At 41.5% G+C, this 26,481-nt stretch overlaps 1 protein-coding gene across 3 annotated transcripts in view; it reads right to left on the bottom strand.

Moving 5' to 3' along the window:
• THRAP3 (thyroid hormone receptor associated protein 3) overlaps positions 1–25,115 on the bottom strand; it is a 63,908-nt gene extending 38,793 nt beyond the window's left edge. The window contains exons 1-2 of one of the 3 annotated variants that reach the window (XM_039251722.1): positions 25,024–25,115; positions 3,929–4,033 (exon numbers count right to left, since the gene is read on the bottom strand). The gene's annotated coding sequence lies outside the window, so the exon portion shown is untranslated. Of the gene's footprint in view, positions 1–3,928; positions 4,034–24,039; positions 24,165–25,023 lie in introns of those variants that run through there. The other 2 variants (XM_039251723.1, XM_039251724.1) reach the window with 2 other exon arrangements.
• Between the last annotated feature and the right edge of the window lie 1,366 nt (positions 25,116–26,481).

Genomic DNA, 26,481 nt, shown 5'->3' with positions numbered 1-26,481 from the left:
TATTTTCTAATTCTCAATACTTCAGTCTCTTCAAGAACTGCTATATTTTTATATGGACAGAAATATGAAATATGGAAATAATTATACTTTATTTGCTGAGGGTGGAGAGGGAAGAAAGGACTGCATCACTAACTAAAAGATGAAATAAGGCTACAATAATACAAACACTATCAGTACAAGATTAGAGAAACAAATGGAACAAAATACAAAGTTTCAGGGTGCCTGGATAGCACAGTCAGTGCTACCAACTCTTTATCTCAGTTCAGGTCATGATCTCACAGTTTGTGAGCTCGAGCCCTTTGGGATTCTGTCTCTCTTCCTCCCCTGCTTGTACATGCTCTCTTTGAAAATAAACAAACAAACAAACAAAAAAAAGGTTTAGAAACATACCCTGCCAGACACCCTTTACAAAGGTAGCTTTTCAAATCACTACATAAAAAGGATAAATCAGTAGTCAAGACAGCTTATTAACAATTTGGCACAAAAAGTTAGATTCCTTCTTCTTCTTAACACAAAAATAAAATTCCTGATATAGTATAAAAATGTTAAAAAGCCATTAGAAAAGAAAATGTTAGTGTCTATTTGATAGGCCTATGTAAGCCTATTTATTAGTTTTCTCAGAGATAAAAGATATGCATCATAAAAGGATGGGAATGTAGTAATAATAATTAAAAAAAAATACCAGGCACTTCTCTAAATGCTTCACATACATTCACTTAACTTACAACACTGCTATGAGGTACACACTATTTATTATCACTCACATTTTACACATGTGGAGACTACCCACTATCTTAAATACTATACTATTTCATCTCTGCTGCAGAGAACAAAAGGGAATCTTGAAAACTAAACATAAAAGAATATACATTCAGCAATCCCACTTCCAGGTATTTATCCAGAAGTGAAATCTAGACCTCAAAGAGATGTCAGCACTCCCACATTCACTGACGCTTTACTCACAATAGCCCAAGATGCGGAAAGAATCGAAATGTTCATCAACAGATGAATGGATAAAGAAGACGTGGTATATGCATACGATGGAATACTATTCAGCCTTGTGTGGAATACTATTCTGCAATGTGTGCCAATGTGGCTGACCTCTGAGGACATTAGGCTACATAAAATAAGCCAGCCACAAAAAGGCAAATACTGCCTGATTCCACATATATGAGGTATCTAAAATAGACAAACTCACTGATTCAGAGCAGAATGGCTGTTGTCAGAGGGCTGGGGGCAGCGGGAAATGGGCACTTACTAGTCAAGCACACCAAGTTCCAGTTACACAAGATAAAGAACCTTAGAGATCTGCAGTACAACACTATCCATGGTCCCCAACAATGTACTGTACACTTAAAAATTTAAAAGGACACATATCCTCTTAAATGTTCTTACCACCATAACATAAATAAATATTATCATCCATGATGTCAGTAAATTGAAAAACCTTCATAAGAGTTGGGGAGGAAGAGGCTTGTAATTCACTGCCAACTGGAATCCCTGACTCGCATGGAACAATTTAAGAACTAAACACTGCCGGGGTGCCCAGGTGGCTCAGTCTGGTTAAGCATCTGACTCTGGATTTCGGTTCAGATCTTGACCTCACAGTTTGTGAGATCAAGCCCCACTTTGGGCTCTGTGCTGACAGTACAGAGCCTGCTTGAATCTGGATTCTCTCTGCCCCTCCCAACTCTCTCAAAATAAACAAACAAATAAATAAAAAAGAACTATAGCCCAGTTTGTCTTGGCAGCTAAAGAAGGCACAAGCTTCTGCATAAGTACGAAGGGCATAAACTATATTCTTGTCGTGACTCTGGCTGTTTGGAGTTGTATGAAGAAGAACTGAGTACATAAAAATGTTGATGAATATGGAGGTGCCTGGCAGGCTCAGTACAGCAACTCTTGATCTTGGGGTTGTGAGTTCAAGCCCCATGCTAGACAGAGATTACTTTTTTAAAAAGTTGACAAGGGGCACCTGGGTGGCTCAGTCTATCAAGTTTCCAACTCTTGATTTCAGCTCAGGTCATGATCCCAGGATCATGGGATCAAGCTCCATGTGGGGCTCCGTGCTGAGCATGGAGCCTGCTTAAGATTTTCATTCTCTCTCTCTCCCCCCCTCATTCCCTCCCTGCCTCCCTCCCTCCACCTCTGCCCCACTCGTGCACTCTCTCTCTCAACAATAAAGTTCGTGAATATAAATATAAATATATATATATGAACCTAAGTGATAAAAACAACAAAGGCTAGAAAATGCAACCCAGAAAATAAACAGAGATGGAAACAGAAAAAAGATACTTAACAGGATTAGTCCAAAAGATACAACATCCAATTCCACAGAATACAGGAGCAAAAATAAAGGGGAGAAAAAGCAACAACAGAATTCCTGAAAATCTCCCGGAATTGGGGGACTTCAGTCCATTAAGGGACCAGCACATTAGATGAAAACAGCCAAACCAAGAACACTGTCATAAAATGTCAGAAAGCTGGGAAAGAGAAGTGCTAAAGCTTCAGAGGTCAAAGGTAACTTACATCTCATCAACAGGGAAAGACAAAGGGCAACAGAACAGGATCTTAAAAATTCTGAAGTAAAATTATGTTCAAACTAGAATTCTATACCCAGCCAAACTAATAATCAATAATAAAGGCATTTTTAGACATGTATGTCTGAACAATTTGCCTCCTGTGTACCCTTTTCTCAGAAAGCCAATGGAGAACGAGACTCACTCAGGAAGGAGAGGACATGGGAAAAGATAATGGAACCCAGCACAAGAGACGCAGGAAACTCATGAGGATGATGACGCTGAGACAGCAAGCATGATGGCTGGGCAGCTACCTTGAGAATACTCAGGATGGAGCATACCAGCAGGTATCGCCAGGAAGATAAAATCTGTAATACAGCTAAAACGTTTACAGTGTTGAGGAAGATTTACATTGTTGGGTAGAGTTTAAAGAGGAATTGCTGATGAAAAATAGAAATTAAGAAAACAGACCAAAAAAAAGATCTTTATTAACTACAGAGAGAAAATAAAAGTTACGCAGAACAGGAAAATTATCCAGAGCATGTAACATTGATTTGGCTGTAAGTTATACAAACCATAATATTGTCAACAGTGAATACTAGCCAAATCAGGATTGTACCAGAAACCACTACTATTCAATGTGGGAAGTTAACACTTAACACCAAAAACTAGAAAATCAGTAAGTACCAAAATAAGCTTATTATTTAGAGGCAATATGAAAAGAAACAGGAGACTTGGAAGTGACTGCTTCTAGGGACTAGAAAGGGATTCTGTACTTTAATAAAAAGTACAAGAAAAGTTAAGAAAATCAAATGTATTCATGAATTTACTCATGTCCATTACATAGTTATCCAAGACAGGGAAAAATGCGAGAAAAGCCTAAATGTCTACCAGAAAGGAACTAGCTCGGTAATTTTAAGTTATATGGCACATCCATGATGAAATGCCATGAGTCATTTAAAAGTGCAAACAGGGAAAAACTTGCTCTTGTTAACAAGAACCAGGGGAGTCAAAGAAGTCCAGCCCTGATTTTGTTAAACACACACATCCAAATAACACAAGCATGAAAAGAGACTATTCACCAAATATTAACAAGGATTATATACATATGTCATTAACGGATGATCTTTTGCAATATTTCCTAATGAACAAACATGTGTTATTAAACGACTCAAATTAATTAAAATAAAAAAGGTAACTGTCGCGTCTATAACTTAGAATAGAATCGGAGAGGAGAGCAGAGCTATTTTAGAACCTTGTTTCAGTTTATTAAGCTGAAAACTAAGCACTGCTTAATAAGAACCCAGGACTTCCATTAAGGAATCTTCTGGATAAACAACTCTTAACACAAGACTGGTTTTATATGGCAGTGAAGTTATTATTAGTTCCTTTTACCACCATGCATTTACCTTATTTAAACAATGATTCGACTTGCACCGGATCCCAAAGACACTACCTCAAAGAACACTGGCAGTGTCACTGGCTTCTCCAATTTACAAAGTCAGGATACTATTCTGGAACGAGAAGAAACAAGCAGTGATAAGATAATTACCCAAACAAACCTTGCAAATTGTATCCTGAAATACAGATGTGATAAAACCTCTACTTTGGGGCATCTAGGTGGCTCAGTCGGTTAGGCGTCCGACTTTGGCTCAGATCATGACCTCATAGCTCGTGGATTCGAGCCCCACATCGGGCTCTATGCTGACAGCTAGCTCAGAGTAGGGAGCCTGCTTCAGATTCTGTGTCTCCCTCTCTCTCTGACCCTCCCCTGCTCATGCTGTCTCTCTCTCTCAAAAAAATAAAAACATTTAAAAAAATAAATAAATAAAATAAAAACCTCTACTTTAACCCTCACTCAACTTCACTCCAAGTGGACACAGGCTTCTTTCTGAAAGAATGCTGGCCCAGGGGTCTTCTGTCTCACACACGTTTTCATGCATCCAACCCCCTGGAGTAAGGCTGCAGAATGGAAAGCTAAAACCTTCCTCTTGCATCCTGATACTCTCACTGGCAATACTGCAGATGCTACAGTTTGCATTATGAAAGACTGATTGATAAACTCCATAATTTAACCTGGAGAATTACTTCAGACCATTTAGATACTTGAAACAAACAAACAAAAAAAAAGACTTAGCTGAGGTATGCCAAAGTGAATTTAACAGATACATTCTGAGTTAAAACAACTCCCCATCCCCATCCCTCAAAGCACAAAAGAACCCTTCTGATCCAGTGGTTTAAATATTCCCACATCTAGGGGTGCCTGGGTGGCTCAGTCAGTTGAGCGACTGACTTTGGCTCAGGTCATGATCTCACGGTTCGTGGGTTCGACGAAGCCCCGCTTTGGGCTCTGTGCTGAATGCCTGCTCAGAGCCTGGAGCCTGTTTCGAATTCTGTGACTCCTTCTCTCTCTGCCCCTGCCCTGCTGACACTCTATCTTACTCCACCTCTCAAAAATAAATAAACGTAATAAAAATTTTTAAATAACAAATAAATACATATTCCTGTATCTAAACATTACTAAGATGGCCATATATCAAAGCTATGTAGTATTATCCAAAACAAAGAGGAAAACAAAGTTCCAAGATCAGCAAGTATGTAGTTAACATTACTATAAGTAATGTTTTATTTATTTCTGAGAGAGAGAGAGAGAGAGAGAGACAGCATGAGCAGGGGAGAGTCAGAGAGAGAGAGGGAGACACAGAATCCGAAGACAGGCTCCAGGCTCTGAGCTAGCTGTCAGCACAGAGCCCGATGTGGGACTCGAACCCACGAACTGTGAGATCATGACCTGACCTGAAGTCAGAGCTTAACCGACTGAGCCACCCAGGTGCCCCCATGTTTCTTTCCTATTAATTAACCTCCTCTTGGACACTGGAAACAATTTTATCACCCCAACAAGTCTTCAATCTTCCACTGCTGCAATGCATGAAGAAACAAATCTAGCCCTTGGTTAGTCTGTGACAGTAAGGAGACATACGAAGCCCTGAGTCATCCCTGCCACCAGTTTTTATGCACCCTCCCCAACCTGTCCTGCCTATGTCATCTGGACAGTCAGGCACACTTTTCAGCATGTCTCCAAGCCTACCCTTGGTCAAATACCAGGAGACTATTAGCAGGGACACTCTGACACTGCCAACAATATAGCTTTTCCCCGTCTACACAATTTCCCTTCCAACAGTCCACTTATTAAACAGAAATTTATGAAGTACCTACCACACTGTCAGGCCCTTTTCTAGGCAATGGTGGTTTGACAGTTTAAAAAGCTCTTCATCCTGGGGCTTACATTCTAGGGGGAAATTGGGGGCACAGAGACATGGGTGAACAGATAGGGCCTTGCAAGCCATTTTAAGGACTTTGGTTTTCTTCTGGGTAATGTGGGCAGCCACTGGAGTTTTCAGTGGAAGAGTTAACATGCTGAGAATTATGTTCTAAAAGGATCATTCTGGCTGCTGAGCAGGAAGGTCAGAAGAAATTGGTAGATATTGCCTATAATAATCCAGGTAAAAGTACAGGAGTGGCTTAACCCAGAGTGTACCTCAGAAGACTCCCATGTTCCAAATATTACCAGACCTTATGCAACAACACAGTTCCTAAACCCCACCAAAGGATAAACACGAATATTCTAGGACTGTAGAATCTGTACCTCCCTGTGGTTAAAGACTTGAATTTTTTTTCTTATCTCACCTCAGGCATCCACAGTAATCTTTTACTGAGATTAAGAACATAAGGAAAACACAAGGATGACCTTGCATGCTCCTATGAACCGGAGTTCAAAGCTAGTCTCCATTAAACCACCAAGCATAACTTGCACGTATACTACCTTAAGGACTAATGTCTTCTAGAGTCAAAAGTATGAGGATACCAATGAAAAATGAACAAAAGAACACAGTGTCTTCCATTCAAGTTTACCCCAAGTATCCACCAAAGAACAATATTTAATATCAGCTAGTTCCCCTTAAAAAAAATAGTAGGGATTGAGGAGATTATGACAGCTGGGCAAATAAACTTTTAGTGCTTTAGCACAGAAAACTGTGCAATGTCTGCTCTAAGTCCCTTCCACAGCATCAATCGGAACAGAGAAAGAGGTGAGGTGAAATCACTACATACGGCTTTGGAGAGAAAGAAAGATACTTCCAAATGGGTCATGTATTCAGAGGCTTCTACACTAAGGGGTCAGCAAATGATGCACTCAGGCCAAATCTAGCCCAACCTATTTTTTCTTTTTACCATGAGCTAAAAATGGTTTCTACATTTTTAAATGGTTGGAAAAAATCAAAAGTATTTCAGGATGTATGAAAATTCTATAAAGTTCTAACTTCAGCATCTTAAGTTTTACTGGAACAAAGCCACGTTCCTTCATTTACAGACAGCTGCTTTCACACAACAGCAGAGCTGAGTAGCTGCAAGAAGAGACTGCGCGTAGTGGTCTCACCAGCTCGCACTGCTACAAATCGCAGCCAAGCGGTTAGAGCCATCTGTAGTTCAAAAGTACCATGCATCCTGTCATATCACATCTTATTGTTATTTTAAAATTACCAGTATATATCCAGATGTTGAAACAAGACGAAAAGGTGCCTGGGTGGCTCAGCGCGTTAGGCATCCAACTTCGGCTCAGGTCATGATCTCACAGTTCGTGAGTTCAAGCCCCGCATCAGGCTCTCTGCTGTCAGTGCAGAGCCTGCTTCAGATCCCATCTACCTCTGCCCCCGCCCCCCACCCCATGTGTACACGCGGGCACGCTCTCTCTCCCCCCAAAATAAACATTAAGAAAAGAAGAAAACAGGGGCACCTGGGTGGCTCAGTCAGTTGAGCGTCTGACTTCAGCTCAGGTCACAATCTCACCATTGGTGGGTTCAAGCCGTGCATCAGGCTTCTGTGCTGACAGCTCGGTGCCTGAAGCCTGCTCCAGGTTCTGTGTTTACCCCTCTCTATGCTCCTCCCCTACTGGCACTCTGTCTCTCAAAAATGAAGAAATATTAAAAAAAATTTAATAAAAATTGGGGCGCCTGGGTGGCTTAGTCGGTTAAGCGTCCGACTTTCGCTTAGGTCATGATCTCGCGGTTCGTGGGTTCGAGCCCCGCATCGGGCTCTGTGCTGACTGCCAGCTCAGAGCCTGGAGCCTATTTCAGAGTCTGTGTCTCCCTCTCTCTCTGACCCTCCCCTGTTCACGCTGTCTCTCTCTCTCTCTCTCCTAGAAATAAAAATATTTTTTAAAAAATTTAATAAAAATTAAAAAAATAAAAATAAAACAGTAAATCATGGTGATAGCATATACTCTTTATATGACATGATGAAAATGATACCTCACCTCTGTGGTCTTTCTCATCAAAATCCATTAACACCAGTCTAATCATGAGAAACATTCCAACTGAGGGACATTCTACAAAGTGTCTAACTGGCACTTCTCAAAACTGTCAAAGTCACCAAAAATAAGGAAGTCTGAAAAGGTGTCCCAGCCAAGGGGAATCTAAGGAGACATGACAACTAAATATATATCCTAGATGGGACCCTGAAACAGAAAAGGGATATTAGACATAAACTTAGAAAATGTGAACAAAGTATGGACTTTAGTTAGAAAGAATGAATCAACACTGGTTCTTTAGTTGGGTCCAGTGTACCTACTAATCTGTTAACAGGGGTATGGGTATACATGGGAACCTTCTACTTTCTCAGCTTTTCTGTAAATCTGAAACTACTCACAACAGAACATTTGCCAAAAGGCAGTAGCGGGGAGTGATTTCCAGTAGTGCTCCTTGGTTCTTGACTCAACAGATAATTACTGATACTGCTTAGCTTTTTACTGGAGAAGGTCAATGCCCGGTTTGAACTAACTGAAGAGTCAGCCTCTATGAATAGTCTATGTGGAATGACTACAGGTGAGAACCTTTCAACAACACTGAAAGAACACTAATACATCCTGAATTTGAATCTGCTAAGATGTGTCACAAATGATGGTGGTAAAAATATGGGTAAAGAAGAAAGGGCTTAACTGGGTAAATTTACAGAGCTTGTGAAAATGTAAGGTATTTCAAGCATATGGTTATTCACTGTACTATTCATCAGCAGGTACTCGGCAGAAAACTTTTCATTACGTGTTGAGCCAGTATTGTCAAGAATGACCTCCATTTATGGAAACCAACTTAACAATAAACTATGAAAGAAAAAAATAAAAAATAAAAAAAATAAAAGAATGACCTCCATTCACTCAATTCACTTTTGTAGACTTAACCACTGTCAGTTTTGTGAATTTTTGTCAGAAATAGAAGGTGGGGGGGCCTGGGTGGCTTAGTCGGTTAAGCGTCCGACTTTCGCTTAGGTGAGGATCTCGCAGTTCGTGGGTTCGAGCCCCGCGTCGGGCTCTGTGCTGACTGCCAGCTCAGAGCCTGGAGCCTGTTTCGGAGCCTGTATCTCCCTCTCTCTCTGACCCTCCCCTGCTCACGCCGTCTCTCTCTCTCCTAGAAATAAATAAGAATATCTAAAAAAAAAAAGAGCATATCATACGAGATATGATCTCTAGGAGTTTTACAGAAGGGAAACAGCCCAGATAAAGGAAAGGTTTTACCCAAGATGGTGACCTAAAACTAGAGTCTATGGGGTACCTAGATGGTTCAGTCCATAGGTGTCCAACTCTTGATCTCACAAATTCAAAGCCCCACATTGGGCTCCAAGCTAGGTATGAAGCCCACTTTAAAAAAAAAAAAAAGCCTTGGTCTTCAGCGTCCTAATTCTTTCACATCAGCATGCCAACCACTGACCTGTTAAAGAACCTTAAGGCACAAATTTCATCCAGTCGGCTCTGATTCCTCACTTTTCTACTGTCACTTGCTATCTAAGAAAAAAATTTCTTTAATGTGCCTTATGAAATCAGTCTTAAAAATACTCCTAAGTCATCCTACTATCTGGCTAAACTGTGCTCTACTAGAAACTACAGGGATGCTAAGTAAATCTAATTCACTAAAGGTCAATGTGAGAGGAAATTTCAGTCAACAAAAACTATTACTTTTAGAGTTGGAAAAGTAGATGGTATATTCAAAGTCTATCTTCCACAACTGCTTCACTTTATTAAAATAATTTCATCCAAAATAGTAATTTGATTTACAGCCCATTTAAGCCAGGGCATTAGACCAAGACAACCAACTTCAAAATGAGTCACATTTGCTTTCATTTCTAAAGAAGCAACAGAAAAAAGACCAAATTTCAAGACAGAATTATGTAACAAACATGATCTGATCATATGCTGGAAAATCCACTAAAACAAATACCTTTGGAAAGTATTTTCTTCTTTGTTTTTCCTTTTTGGAATTACAAATCAGGAGTAGTTACTAGATTTGACATTAAGGTTAAGAACTACTTCTCAGGATACTGCCAAATTAAACTTACTTTTTTTTTTTATTTTTTTCTTTCTTTATTTTTGAGATAGAGACAGAGAGAGTGAGAGCAGGGGAGGAAGAAGAGAGAGAGAGAGACACAGAATCCAAAGCAGGAGCCAGGCTCTGAAATGTCAGCACAGAACCCAACATGGGGCTCAAACTCAAGGACCCCAAGATCATGACCTGACCTGAAGTTAGACGCTTAACCGACTCAGCCACCCAGGCACCCCAAATTAAACTTTCAACCAAACTTACTATTATAAACAATCATACCAGCAATTTCAGAAATCTATCCCAAATGCCCGAATTCTCTGGTTCTAATTCTAGGGAAGAAATTTGCAGCTGCTTTACAGCTGATATTAACCCAAACAGCCATTTATAAACACTTTTTGTGGAAGTTCCAAGACTCATCTTCCCACAAAATACCAATTCCCAAAGCCACTGAGCCATTCTCTAAGCAGAAAGTTCCTCACAAAATGCATACCATTCCAAAGTATTTATAAGTAATGTAACAGCTCACCAGAATCAGACCTATATTCTTAAATTTAACTAGGAAAATAGACTGCTATAAAAACTGCTATAAATCTTATTACCTAGGAGAATTATATTGTCTATCAAATTGATTCTTATAAATGGGGTTTTCTCCCCAGAAGATTTAATTCAAATGTTTGATTCATACCATCCCTGATTTAGCAATCCTGCTTTCTATTTCCCAGTTATTTGGTTTTGGATTACATTACATTTTTCCAATTTCTCATGCATAAAGTTAGGAAGACTTAAGCCAACCCCCTGCAAAAAAAGTATAACCCACTACACACAACCTGAAAGCAAAACAGGACTTGAGATTCAGAATATTAAGAAATACTAAAACCGGGAGCACCTGGCTGGCTCAGTCAGAGTGTGAGACTCTTGGTATCAGTGTTGTGAGTTCAAGCCCCACTTTGGGTGTAGAGATTACTTGAAAAAATAAATAAAATTTAAAAAAAAAAAGAAATTCTATAACCAATCATATGGAAAAAGCAAAATTAGATCCCTCACATCACAGACTAAAGTAAATTCCAAGTGGACTAACTAAAATAAATAACTAAAATTAAAATAAAGCAAATAAATAACAAACATTAAATGTAAGCTTTGAAACTTCTAGAAGAAAATAAAGAATGATATCTGTATGAACTTAGGGTAAAGGATTTCAAACAAGATATTAGAAGTATAAACTACAAAGGTAGAGATTGATAAATGTCTATGTTTTAGAAAATCAAAATAAACCCACGTACTAGGAGAGCATATTTGCAAAACAAAAAATCAAAGGATTAGTGTCCAGATTTGAGACTATACAAAGAACTTCTACAAATCAATAAAAAGACAAAACAATTCAATTTATGTAAAATAAAAGATCACCTTATTAAATATTTACTGAATGCCTATGTATGCCAGGCACTGTCTAGACACTAGAGATACAATAAGAAAATAAGTCTTTGACCCGCCCCCCAGACATACAAACAACTATATATTGTTACATCAAATGATGATAAATGCTACAAATAAAAGTGGGGTAAGGGGATGAACAGGCAATTCCAAAAAGCAGAATCCCATGGTGCCTCAGTCAGTGGAACATCCAGGTCATTGAGTTCATGCCACTCTCCCCCACTCACCAAAAAAAAAAGGATTCCTATATATAATATACAAATGAGAAGACTGATCTTCACTATCAGAGAAATACCACCTCAAACTACAATAAGGGCACCTGGGTGGCTCCACTGGTTAAGATTCTTGATCTCAGTTCAGGTCTTGATCTCAGAGTTCTGAGTTCAAGCCCCGAGCTGGGTTCCAAGACCAGCATGGAACCTAGTTAAAAACAAAAAAACAAAAAAACAATTAAAACTACAATAAAATATTTCATACTCACAAGAATGACAAAAATTTAAAGTCTCACAATATCAAGTATTATTAAAATTCGTATCAAAAGAAATATTTGTAATGAAGTATAAACTGGTATAATCTCTCTAGAGAATATTGTGAATAGAATCTAATAAAGTTAAAGATGTGCACATCCTGGGGTACCTGGTCAGCTCAATCAATAGGGCATGCAACTCTTGATCTCAGGGTCAAGAGTTCAAGCCCCACCTTAGGAGTACAGCCTACTTTTTTTTTTTTAATGTTTATTTTTGGGAGATGGAGAGACAGAATGCAAGCAAGGGAGGAGCAGAGAGAGAGACACACACAGAATCTGAAGCAGGTTCCAGGCTCTGAGCTGTCAGCACAGAGCCTGACATGGGGCTCGAACTCACAGAGCTTGGGATCATGACCTGGGCTGAAGTCAGACGCTTAACCAACTGAGCCCCCCAGACCCCCCGGAGTACAGCCTACTTAATATTAAAAAAAAATTTAAAAAGTACACACCCTATGATCCAGCACACCCAACAGAAAACATATACATTTAAAAAAAAAAAAAAGCATATTTTTGGCAGCAGTCTCTGAGCACCTACAGAAAAATGGATAAATAAAAACTGATACATTCACACAATAAACACTATACAACAGTGAAAATGAAGAACACATATGCCCTAAATAAATCCCACAAACACAAGACGGAGCAGAAAAAGTTACAAAAAAACAAAAATAAACCGCATTAAAAATAATTCATGAAATTTAAAATGACACACACAAAAAATGATACTGTATTTTGTTTAGGAAAGCATACGTGTTTAACAGAGGTCTAGAAAAACACACAGGTATTGTAAACACCAAAATCAGAAGCTAGGTTGAGAGAGAAGGGAGAACACTGGAGATTCAACTCTGGTAAGCAGAGCTTTAGTTCTTAAATTTACTAAATTGATCTCATAGATATGCAGGTACTACTTGTATTATTCTTTGTACTCTTCTGGTTACCTTCATAATGCTTGTTTTTTTTTTTTAAAGTATGAAAAAAAGCTTTATTTATACAACACTGAACGCTGTGGTTGTGCTCCCTTCAGACTGTCTTTCCCAGTCTCCAGAGGAAGAAAAGATTCTCTAGGATTGTGACAGAAAAGTACAAGCATTCCCCCACACCTCGCACACTTCCTGGCCAAACACATTTACATTTCCGCAAACACTTCTGAAGCTTAAATTAGGATTCATAGAGCAGGGCTCTTAAGGTCACATCAAAGAAACAACTCCACACAGGGGCGCCTGGGCTCAGTCAGTTCAGCACTCAACTTCCACTCAGGTCATGATCTCACGGTTTGTGGGTTCAAGCCCCAAATCGGGCTCTGTGCTGACAGCTGGGAGCCTGGAGCCTGCTTCGGATCTGTGTCTCCCTCTGTCTCTGCCCCTCCCCTGCTCACAGGGGTATCTCTCTCAAAAAATAAACATTAAAAAAAGAAAGAAAGAAAAGAAAGAAAAGGAAGAAAAGGAAGAAAGGAAGAAAGAAAGGAAGGAAGGAAGGAAGGAAGGAAGGACGGACGGACGAACTCCACATGGAAGGACAAGCATATGAAGATATCTGCTGAATACAGGCAGAATGGCAAAGTCATGTTGTAAACACACGACTAACATGATTTAGCATCCTGACTCCACCTCTTTGCCGGCTTCAGCAAGGTATTTAATCTTACTATAAGTTTTCTCATCTCTAAAAACTAAATACTGTACACTAATCTTATAATCTATCATAAGAATTAAATGAACCAATGTAATATAAACCACACAGCACATTGCACCCTAAAAGGGCAGTCTGAAGAAAACACAAAGTTGGAAAGGAAGGCTTTTTCCCCAGCTACGTGTTTACTTAATCACCAAACAAAACAAATCCTTAAAGGTAATTTCGTTTTCAAAATCATCTTCATAAAACTAAGCTGATACACAAATATCCGTACAACGAAAAGCAGACAGCAGGTTAAATCCCTCAGATTTTGCCTAACTCCACATTAGGTCCAATTCAGTTAGAAAAAAAAATTACACTAAATGCTATATAACTTGTAACAAAAAACGTAGTCAAGAAAAAGTAAGTTTTAAGTATTTTCAACAGGAAACTAAGATTGCTCACGAGTTACTCTAGGAAAAGTTAAGTTTTGCGAAGATAATGCTTTATGATAAAGAGACAAACATCAAAAAGCATGTCCAGGGTTTATGTATTTGAACAACGGTTCTTATTCACTAAAAGGAGTAAAGGCAGAATACAAAGCCTGTATCCCTATAGCTCTACAGATATTTAATACTCAACAAGGAAATCAAAGATCATCTCCTCAGAAAGTACCCTCTATTCCTTGTTGACAGCTCTCAGATTAGTTACGAGAATAAGAGGTGAGTGAGGAGGGTAAGGTCAAACTTCCAACTGAAATAATACTGTACATAAAGTTACAGTTCATGCTTATTTTTGACTAGCCCATAAAATCTTAATTTCCAAATAACCACAGCAATAATTCAGTTGACTACTTTGAAATTAAATAATTTATCTTTCATTTACATTTATGGTTCATGTATGCAAATACCTCATTAATGAATGAGAGTGGGTATCAGGTTTTATCAGGAAGTCAGCACTTTGAGCTAACCATGTTAAAAAATTCATTTAAAAACAATTTCATTAAGGGGCGCCTGGGTGCCTCAGTCAGTTAAGCAGTCGACTGCGGCTCAGGTCATGATCTCACAGTTCATGGGCTCAGGTCCCGCGTCAGGCTCTTGTGTGGACAGCTCGGAGCCTGGCGCCTGCTTTGGATTCCGTGTCTCCCTCTCTCTGCCCCTCCCCCTCTCGTGCTCTGTCTCTACCAAAAATAAACATTTAAAAAAGTTTTTCGTTAGGTTTCCTTCTCTGAAAGAGATGTTCAAAAATATCAAGAAATGATCAGGGTGCCTGGCTGCCTCAGATGAGGGAGCGTGCAACTCTTAACCTCAACTCTTAACCTCGGGGTTGGGAGCTGGAGCCCCTACCTTATGTGTAGAGACTATGGAAAAATGAAATAACATAAAACAAGAAATGATCCTAAGTGCCATGGCCAAGCATTTGCAACAGTTAAATAACACTCTTAAGTATCACTCATCCAATAAATTTCAGATTCATTGCTTCTGGGCCAAGAGTCCTACCATTTACTGAGATTATTCGCTGAAATGGCTAAACTCAAATTCAAATGGAGTTTAAAACAACTACGTATGAGGGGTGTCTGGCTGGCTCAGTCAGCAGAGCATGCAACTCTTGATCTTGAGGTTTTGAGATCGAGCCCCGCATTGGGTGTAGAGAGTACTTAAAAATACAATCTTAAAAAAAATAAAGTGAGAATTTCTAGTGTGCTCAACTAACACTGTTTACTCAACTGTGAAAACAGCACAAGACTAGAGGGTCTTGGTTCTATTTGTGCCTAAACTTGTGTGAGACAGGATTTTCGTCACTTTTACACATCTAAACTATTTAATAATAAAAGATAATATGTGATTAAGTTTCATGAGACATTAAACTGTACAATTTTTCCACATATTCTTTATATTAATGTCAAACATACATATTGTTTAATTCTCTCAAAGAAAGGTATATTTTCATTTTAAAAATGAAAAAATATGGGGCACCTGGGTGGCTCAGTCGTTAAGTGCCCAACTCTTGATTTTGGCTCTGGTCATGATCTCATGGTTGACATTGAGATTGAGCCCCACAAAGGGCTCTGCGCTGACAGGGCGGAGCCTGCTTGGGATACTCTCTCTCTACTTCTCTCTGCACCCCCCCACTCATGTTCTTCCTCCTCTCCCCCCAAAAGAAAACACTTTTTAAAAAGATACAAAAAGCTAAACAAATATTATCAATTCTGATACACATTTTCTGTCATCTATTTGCAGCAAAGCGAATCGCAAAGTCTGCATCACCTGGTGAATTCAAGCCCATTATTCCTGAATAGGAGTTAAGTATTTTTAACTTTAGATCTAATAAACATGACAATAACAAAATGGAGAGATTTTACTATCTGAGGAATCTGTCTTAATTTAGTGACCAATCTACTCCCTGGACCACTACTCTGAGGAGTAGAACACAGTGACTGGGAGGGAAAGTTTAGAGCCACATTTTGGTTCAAATGCTATCTCTTCCAAAATCAATCCCTTGGGCCTCAGCATCATTTGTAAAACAAAAAGTTCTTACTAACCTCCTAAAATACAGGTTTAAATGACAGAAGGCATGTAAAGTGCTTAAATAAACATTCACTTCTGGAAAAAAAAAATCACAATCTATAAATGTGCTTCTTCGGTATTTACATCGAAGTTTGCTAAAGATATTTTACGCCTGTTGTCACGGCGTATTAGTAGCATCCTCTCTCAATGGTGTCCTGGTTCAAAATGATAAATTATATGGTCACAACACTAATTTGACAAAAATAAATCTAACTCAAGACACACATCATCATTAAATCAGAGGAAAAGTGAACTATTCCAGCTGAGAAATGACACCCAAAACCTCTCCATCCAAGCACTTATAAAGATGGTCACGTTTCAGCGTATATATTTTACCTCCCTTTCCTTCTCTCCTTGCTAAAAGGGAATCCAAAAGCAAACACTGAACTCTAGCTAATAATATGCATACTGAAATATTTAGATGTGAAATGTACTGACAACTGAAACTTACTTTAAAATGCTTCAAAAATGTGGGGCGCCTGGTTGGCTCAGTCAGTGGAGCATGCTACTCTTGACCTCAGAGTTGTGAGGTCAAGCCCCATGTTGAGCATGGAGCCCACGCCCACTTAATTTTAAAAAAAAAAAAGCTTCAAAAATGTTAAGATGAGAAATAGTCAAAAGACTTGATAAACATTTCTCCAAAGATACACACATAGCCACAAGCACATGATAGCCAACATAATCAGTTTTAATGCCCACCATTTAAAACAAACAAAAAAAATAAGTGTTGACAAGGATATGGAAAAATTAGGAAACTTTTAAAGATTTCTATCTCCATTTGAAATCGAATACTCTGAAAGGATAAGCAACTTGCCCCGGTATCCCAGTTTTAAAAAAGGCAGGGAGGGCGCCTGGGTTGCTTAACTGGCTTAACTCTCATTTAAAAGTCCAACTCTTGGTTTTGGCTCAGGTCACGATCTCACGCACGGTTCGGTGAGTTTGAGCCCAGTGTCAAGTTCTGCACTGATGGTGTGGAGACTTCTTGGGATTCTCCTTCTCCCTCTCAAAATAAACTTTAAAAACATTTTTAGGGGGCGCCTGGGTGGCTCAGTCAGTTAAGCGTCCGACTTCGGCTCAGGTCATGATCTCACAGTTCGTGGGTTCGAGCCCCACATCGGGCTCTGTGCTCACAGCTAACTCAAAGCCTGGAGCCTGTTTCAGATTCTGTGTCTCCCTCTCTCTCTGACCCTCCCCTGCTCACGCTCTCTCTCCCTCTCAGAAATATATATAACATTAAAAAAAAATTCACAGATACAATTATGAGGCGCCTGGGTGGCTCAGCTGGTTAAGCATCTGACTTCAACTCAGGTCATGATCTCACGGTTCGTGGGTTTGAGCCCCACGTTGGGCTCTGTGCTGACTGCCAGCTCAGAGCCTGGAGCCTGTCTTCGGATTCTGTATCTCCCTCTCTCTCTGACCCTCCCCTGCTTGCGCGGTCTCTCTTCTCTGACTCTCAAAAATACATAAAAAACATTAAAAAAAATTTTTTTAAATAAAAACAATTTTAAATAAAAATAAAAAATAATAAACCAAAAAAGGACTTCCATTTCTCATCATATGTACCTGATAACTAAGGCCTCTAGTTACCAAAGATCACATACCTCTCTACGAGTGCACTCTACTAACACTGCAACCGAAAATATTTTGCTGAAAATGCAAAAGAAAATATGACCTATCAAACTACTTTCATGGGGCACTTAGGTGGCTCAGTCGCTTAAGCATCTGACTTCAGCACAGGTCATCATCTTGCTGTTGTGGGAGTAAGCCCTCTGTCGGCCTGCACTGGGCTGGGCCTGCTTGGGATTCTCTCTCTCTCTCTCTCTCTCTGTCCCTGGTGTGCCTACACTCTTTCTCAAAAATAAACAAATAAAAACTATTTTCATGATAGATACATCCTCCAACACTAAGAAGCCTCCAAAGCAAAAAAGGAAGAGAACAAGCCAACAACTGAATATATTCTCTTCCTCATTCTACAGTCATTAAATATGGCACTAAATTCAAGGCCACTTTAATCGCCTAATATGGCTGGTTGAATGGTCAAACAACTTGTACTTGCTAACGGTAAAATGTCTAGCAAAAACTTATGTGACAAATAATCCTGAAACAAATAAAGGGAGAGCTATTTAAAATCCTATGCTATGAACAAAGGAAAAGCACTTACCATTAATCCAAGAATCAACATTATCACCTTCTAAATTTTCCAAGAAAACAAGAATATCACAAATACACTTCTGCATTGTAAGTCCTTCCGAAAGCGATTTCTTAAGTATTCAGCTTTCATAATAAAGCAAATAGATTCGGCTCTACTTCCTCCTTGGTTTCTTACTGTCTACCTTTACTGTTCAGAAATACCTTTTATCCAGCATCAAAGAAAAAAAATCACAAGTACAGAAGAAAACAATAGAAATCTCTTCCATATACCTAAACTGCCTAGACCGGCCCAAAGACCTAGCATCGTACATAGGAAACTTACTTTCTATGTTACATATTTCCGCAATGTCATTTTATTCAGCAAGCACCTATCTGCGAGCAGAAGAAACAAAAATGAAGACACCCGCCTGCACCCACCAAGGGTTTTACAGGCTGTTTTACAGGCTGTTTTTGCTCAAGTAAACTATGGGGGGGGGGGGGGTGAGAGGAAACTCAATGCTGTTTTAACTTTTTAAAAATGAAATTGGGGAGGCTGGCTGACTACACTAGCTAGACACTTAAAATAATAAATTTAAAGAAAAAGTTTCAACAGATAAAAATGAACCCAGAGTAAAAAATTATCAAGGCAGAAATGCTCTTCCCTGAGGTACCCTCCACACTCCAAATGATATTTGGAGTTCAATGCAAAGCTTGAACTCACAACCCCAAGATTAAGACCTGAGCTGAGATCAAGAGTCAGATGCTCAACTGACTGAGCCACCCAGGCGTCCCCCCAAATGGTATTTTAAAATCTGCTGTCCAATTGGCTAAATTTACTAAAATTTAAGAAAAGTCATGATTATCACAACCTACTTATACAGTTGACTCAGTATTACAGAATAGCCTTTAGAGAATAGCTTTTGAAAATGTTTTTACTGGGGCGCCTGGGTGGCTTAGTCGGTTAAGCGTCCGACTTTCGCTTAGGTCATGATCTCGCGGTTCGTGGGTTCGAGCCCCGCGTCGGGCTCTGTGCTGACTGCCAGCTCAGAGCCTGGAGCCTGTTTCAGTCTGTGACTCCCTCTCTCTCTGACCCTCCCCTGCTCACGCTGTCTCTCTCTCCTGGAAATAAATAAAATATAAAAAAAAAAAAAAAAAAAAAGAAAATGTTTTTACTGTTTATTCATTTTTTGACAAAGAGTGCGGGCGGTGTGAAGAAATCATAAATTTAGAAAGCAGTCTCACGTCTTTGACACCCTCTATCCATTCTTTATTTACCTTGCCCTTACTATTTTTTAAATTACTTTTTATTATGCTTTCTTATTTAGAGAGAGAGAGAGACAGTGCAAGTGGGGGAGGAGCCGAGAGAGGTAGACACGGAATCTGAAGCAGGCTCCAGGCTCTGAGCTGTCAGCACAGAACTCACCAATGGGGTTCGAACCCACATGCCACAAGATCATGACCTGAACCAAAGTCTGATGCCCAACTAGATGAGCCATCCAGGTGCCCCCATATTTTGCCCTTACTATTAGAGAAGAAAAACGGAGTTACTACACCACAAAAACCAAAAAACAAAACCACCACACAGAGAATCTGAAGACAAAACAATGGGCTTCACACAGGCATATTAAAAACACACACACACAACCTTGGTTCCCGGGCCTGAGGACAAGAGCCAAAAGTCTTCTAATTAGACATTCAGCAACTTCTCTTTGCTTAGCCTTCTATGTTCTGAAATAGGCCCAGCTATGCAGCTACGACATTCCAGATGCTGAAAAGCAAATCAAGCAGAACAAAAATGAAGACAGTGGGGGCGCCTGGGTGGCTCAGACCGTTAATAGTCGACTTTGGCTCAGGTTCTGGGTTCTGTTCTGGGTTTGAGCCCCACGTCGGGCTCTGTGCTGACAGCTCGGAGCCTAGAGCCTGCTTAAGACTCTGTGTCTCCCTTTCTCTCTGCCCCTCCCCCTGCTTGCGTGTGTACTCTCTCTAAATAAACAAACACACATAATAAAAAGCATAATTTAAAAAATGGGCAGGGTCAAATCAATGCCTTTTTTTTTCCTTTTTTTTTTTTTTTTTTTTATTTATTTCTAGGAGTGAGTGAGAGAGACAGCGTGAGCAGGGGAGGGTCAGAGAGAGAGGGAGTCACAGACTGAAACAGGCTCCAGGCTCTTAGCTGGCAGTCAGCACAGAGCCCGACGCGGGGCTCGAACCCACGAACCGCGAGATCATGACCTAAGCGAAAGTCAGACGCTTAACCGACTAAGCCACCCAGGCGCCCCATTGCCTTTTTGCTTTCTAAAAGCCCTTGGGTTTCTTGAGTTTGGAAACAAAATAATACCATGTTCTAAGTTTTATCTCCCTCACTGTCCAAAAAAAATAAAGCACCAAGACAGAAAACAATTTTTAAATTTTTTAAAATATTTATTAATTTTTGAGAGACAGAGATACAGAGCACGAGCTGAGGAGGGGCAGAGAGACAGAGTGGGAGACACAGAATCCGAAGCAGGATCCAGGCTCTGAGCTGTCAGCATGGAGCCCAATGCAGGGTTGGAACCTGAGAACCATAAGACAATGACCTGAGTTTAAGTCGGATGCTCAACCGCCAGTCGCCCCCAGAAAATCATTTTTAACGGTGATACAGTGTTAAGCCAGCAAGAGGACTTTAAGGAGAGGCATTAGAGACCTATGTCAGATGTCTAGAACATGGAGAGCAAATTAAAATGCCCACACACAGACAAGTAATATAAAGGTGTAAAATAATACCGAGTGACACTCTGCTCCATGTCAGGGATACGTGTCAGGCTGTGGCGAGGGCTACGACAAACTGGAGAGGACGTGCCCAACCATAAAGATGGCTGCTGCGAAGCACAGACACACTGGCAGAACAGATTTGTCAAAAGCACCCTGAATCCAAATTTTTACATAAAATCTCCTTGGTTTTTTTAATGTTGACAACGACTTCAAATTTACAACACTGTGTGAGCCAATCAAAACACATCTGGAGACTTGATTTAGTCCATAAGCCTTCAGTTTTCAACCTCCGCCAGAAAAAGAAAAATACATGGTTCCTTCAGTGGTAGAGCTCTAGCTCTGGGGTAGAAAACACACCCTCTGCTCCCAGTAACATGCTAGCATGTCACAACACATTACAAACAAAAGAAAATATGAGTATACATCTAAAACCCCTAATTGCTGAAGGAAAGCAAGAAAATCGTACTCTTCATACACTATGGTGCTCCATTTCTACCACTAAAATAGGAACGATTTCTGCTAGTGGAAGAAAAATTAGGAAATGGATTTTCATGAAATTGAGCTCATTAACATTCAGTTTCCTCAGTATGTGCATCAGCCCGCACCTTGCCAACAAAAAGAAACTAAAAAATGATTTCTATGGCACAACATTTAACCTTGATTTAAGAAAAAGGTGCCTAGGGCACCTGAGTGGTTCAGTCTGGTCAGGCATCTGATTCTTGATCTTGGCGAAGGTCAGGATCTCACAGTTCTGAGTTCGAGCCCCGTGTTCACTAGGCTCTGCACTGACAGATGCTCTCTTGGGATGCTCTCTCCTCCTCCCTCTCTCTGCCTCTCCCGTTTGAGCTCTCTCTTTCCCTCCCTAAATGAATAAACATTAAAAAAAAAAAGTTCCCATGAAAAACTAAAAAATGGGGACCTTGGCTGGCTCAGTTCACAGGGCGACTCTTGATCTCACCATTTTCAGTTTGAGCCTGACATGGTATACAGAGATTACTTAAAAACAAAAAAGCATATATTTTAAAAAAGAAAATCAGTCTTTTAGAAAAGATACCCCTGACTTAACTCTCTTGGTAACCTGTGGCCAATTACTTTTTTATGGGTTATAAACCAGCATAACAGACTCTACAGTATTGGTTCATAAACACTGAAACTAACGAAGAAGTTAGAACATACTCAACTTTGAGAAAATATACTCCCTCACAAAAATTTTAAGAGTTCATGGGCCCCCTACAAGTGCATGGGCCACGAATTAAGAATGGCCTGTTCTAGTGGTGCCTGGGTGGCTCAGTCAGTTAGTCTGAGACTTGGTTTCAGCTCAGGTCATGATCTCACAGTTCATGGGTTCAAGCCCTACATTGGGCTCTGCGCTGATGGTGTGGAGCCTGCTTGGGATACGCTCTCTCTCTCTCTCTCCCAAAATAAGTATACTTAAAAAAAATAAAAAAGAATGGCCTGTCCTAAACATTAAACCTATGCTCTCTCCAACCTCCTCACTTCTTCCCAGCAATACATCTCTATTCCACCCCTCTACTTCAGGGAGCCACCATGTCCAGCCTGGACCTATACAACAGCCTCTTAGCAATACCCCCTTAATCCATCTTCCACACCTCTGCAGAAGTGATTTTAAAATATAAATCAGAAGGCTTCAACAGATTCCACAAACAACCTTACTGTCCATCTGTACGGTAACTACTCTGTCAACTACTTTTGGCCTCTTTTCAGTTCTGAAAGTACACTAAATTCTCATCTTCAAGTTTCAGCACTTGCTGTTCCGTCCACCTTAGAAACAAACGCTCTCTCCTACAAAACTGGCTCCTCTCTCTCACCCAAAAGGACTTCTCGGACCACCCTTAGGCTTCCCTTGTTAGCACAGGGTCCCCTGCTAGAGATCTCTGCATCACTTTTCTCAATTTGTCATTTATTTGCCTACCTGTTGTATCTTCCCCCAGTAGACTGGCAGTTCTCCAAAAGCAAAACCCCTTTGTCTCACACCCCCTGCACCCACAGGGCCTAGCACAGGAGCCAGCGGATGGTACGTCCTCAGGCATTATTTATTGAATCAGCCGCCTAATACTGGACTGAATCAATCTTTAGATGTTTACAGAATGACGGTGTGAAGCAAAGCAGTCTAACTTCACCATACTGTGGATGACACACCTCAAAATTAGCCATCAAAACCCAATATTTGAGAGGCGACCATTAACCACACTTCCTTCAATTCAGGATCTCAATGTGCCCAAGAGAAACAGCCTGGCATCTTAAGATTCTCAGCGGTTGAGACCATCCATTCAAAAAAATAAATAAAATTGATCAATCGCCTTCTGCTTTCAGGCAGCCTCACCTTCTTCCATCTCAGCACTAATCCGTGCTAATCAGAAATGTTCCAGGCTTCCTGCCTGCAATCTCTCAGTACAAAACAGGACACTCTTCTTATAATCCATGATTTCGATGGCTAAATCAAATTCAAAAAGTACCTGTACATTACTTGTACCTGTACAAGTAATGCTAATGAAATATGCTGAAGAACTACTTTTGCTCTAGTCTTCTACACCGCCACTAAAACTGGACTGTACCTCAGCTGCAGACTAAAAACCTCGGTCTCCAAAACCCAAGACCTCTCACTGGTGCCAAAAGGTTTAAAGAACAAAGAAACAAGTCTGTACTGGAGATAACGATTTTCTTATGGAAAACTTCAATTCACCTATTACAAGACACGATCAAGCCTGAATGGCTACAGAATAAACTTGTTTTTGGTTCTGCTGAAGTCTGTGCACTAGTTCACCAAGCAGAATTCCCAGGAAAGGGCAAACTAAGCATCATTTACTCCAGAAGTTTTTCATGGTAGGAACCCACTTCTAACTTCAACAGACTACTGTGGATGACACACACCTCAAGCTGTCCAGATAACCTAACGGACAACAGTTGCGAAAACAAAAAAAGGGAGGGCCGTCTGAAAGGAAAGGAAAATGAGAGTGTGACCCTTGCCTTTCCACTCCGGGCCCACCATCTGGAAATCCTGTAAACGATGATGATAATAATAATAGCGTTTAATACATGCCAAGTAATGAGCAAAGCGGTTTTCAATTTAATCTCATTTAATCTTCACAAGAACTCTCTAGAATAGCCACGTTACTTACCGCTATTTTGCAGATAAGGAAACGGAGGCACCTGGAAGGGAAGCCCCTTGACCTAAAATAAAAAGCTAACAGAACTGAAATCTGAACCCAGGAAAGCTGGCTCCAGGATCCATCTGTTACGCTTCCACCAGAAGCTTCAGTGGCTCTCGCCCGCCACGCTCCACCATACTCGGAGGCTTCTCCTTCAATCCAATTAACAACCCCTCCTACCTAACAACGCTACTACCACTGATGGCCTCGAACTTCTGGGCACCAGCGCTACTCGCCAGCTTCTGCCAAGCTCCACCCCTAAGATTTAGAAAGGCGAGGAAAAGAGCTGATAAAAGTTGCTGAGGTCCTAAGGGAGGCAAAGAAAATTGCCTCCTACAAGCAGAACACACGCCGATCACCACTGGAATGCACAGCGGCCTCACCTCCACCCCAAGAGACCGAAATAAAAGTGGGGGCACAAACGTTCCCGTTGCAGATAAATTCGGACTATGCCTCCTGTGGCCGCAAAGCAGAAAAGAAGGACTAACACTTACTGAGGGCGAGCCACATGCGCCCCAGGAGAAGGCAGAACCAGGCCAATGGAGACCGGGGGGGGGGGGGGGGGGGGGGGGGCTGGGTTGCACTCAAAGAGTTCCGGGAAAAGAAGAAATCCAAATAATGGGGTTCCTACGACTAAAAGGAGAGATAAAGAAGGTGGAGGCCTCTCCCTCACCGCTCACAACGAGGGGGAAAAAGGAGTACGAACTGCTCTCGAGAAAAGGAGGGCCAGCGCGTCGGGAGCTAGGCCGAAGCGAGGGGAAGCCCTGAAGGGCGGGGAAGGGGAGGAGCCGAGAGAGCGGGGCCCGCTCAGAGGCCTGCGGGGAGGCGCGGCGAAGCGCCTCCGCGCCGGGCCTGCCGGGGATCCTGACCCGGCCGCCGCGGAGAAAAAGATAAAAACCAGAACGACTAGAGCCGGTGGAGCTGCCCTAATCCCCATCAGAGACCCTCACTCACCTGAGCCCGCCGCAGCGATCGCAGCTGCAACCTCGCAACGGCACAACCGGCCCGAACCTCGCCCCCGCCCGACAGCGCGCCCCGCGTCCCCGCTCTCCGACGGCGGTAGCGGCGGCGGCGTCCCGCTGCCTCCTGGGAAATGTAGTGCGAGGCCCGCCCCTCGTTGCCAACTTGACGGTCGGCTTAACTACGTTTCCCACCAGGCAAGGCGAGCGTTGGGCCCGCCGCTTTGCGTCACGCGCCAGGTTGTCGGCAATCACGTGGGTTGCTCCGTTCCATTCCCCTCCCCCCGCCTGGGTGGCCTGGGGAAGAAGGAGGGAGGTGGACGGAAGGGGCGGGGGCGTTGCTGACGTCACAACCCCCACCATTTTGGAACCAGCTCGGAGGGAGGGACTGAGCCCCACCCAGTTGCGGCCTACCTTCGTTGCTGCAAGGTCTCCGAGCTGTGAATTAGGTCGCCGGGCTTTTGGTCTCTGCCCTGCTGTCTCTCGCTTTGTGACCTTGAGCAAATCGTCTCCCTTCGCTGAGCCTTGGTTTCTTCCCCTGTGATAGGAGACTCTTAATTTCTATCCCAAAGAGTTGCTGCGAGACTCCGACAAAGTAAAGCACGTGAAAGGGGCTTGTAGCCTGAAAGCGCGACTCAAAATGGAGCTGTTTTTATTGTGATAGCGTGACCTCTTTGGGAGACCCAGGAGCCCCATGAGTCGAGCTCTGTCCGGCCTCCCGCAAACCCCACCCCCGCTCCCCCATCCCGGCCTATGACTGTGGGAGCACAGAAAGAGATTTTCTAAAAGTAGTCCAGTGAAGCTTGCTAAAATGGATGCCACTCACCCATCAAACCAGAAGTTTCCCAGGGAGTATATAGGCCTGGAATCTGCATTAGAAGCAACTCTCCAGGGATTCTTATGCACTTACGAGCTTGAGAACCACTGCATTTATCAGGGTTTTGCACATGCTTGTTTCCTCTGGAATTACTGCCCAAGTGAACGCCAACCTTTAAGACTGGCTCAATCACCTCTTCTATGAAGCCTTCCAAGTTTACAAGCTCCTCATTATATCTACTCTCGCCGTACCTTCTTCGTACCTTATACTATAATTGTCAAGGCCTGTGTTTGTTTTCCCCACGAGGCTGTGAGTCCTTGAGAACAGAGATCGGTTTTGGTCGATTTCTGCATCCCCAGGACAAAGTAAACATGACTAAATACTGAAGAAATCGACTGCTTTTCCCCCAAGGAAAGCTCACCAGGCCCAACTCAAGTCTCAGATGGTGCCACAGCTGCCCTCACCCCAACTGACCTCAGCGTCATTATATCCAGGCGGCTTGCTCTCTCTTCCTTCTTTGAGCACTTTCCTGCACGGTGCATAGTGTTTCTTGAAAGGTTCTGATTCAACTTAATTTTCAATTCACGGATTTTCTGAGTGTGTGTTATATGCCTTACACAGTGCAAAATCCTAAGG

This window comes from Hyaena hyaena, unplaced genomic scaffold (assembly GCF_003009895.1).
Source record: "Hyaena hyaena isolate Hyena2069 unplaced genomic scaffold, ASM300989v1 scaffold_397, whole genome shotgun sequence".
Classification (NCBI taxonomy): Eukaryota; Metazoa; Chordata; class Mammalia; order Carnivora; family Hyaenidae; genus Hyaena; species Hyaena hyaena.
The sequence above is the reverse complement of the archived record's forward strand: the minus strand, read 5'-3'. Positions and strand labels throughout refer to the sequence as shown.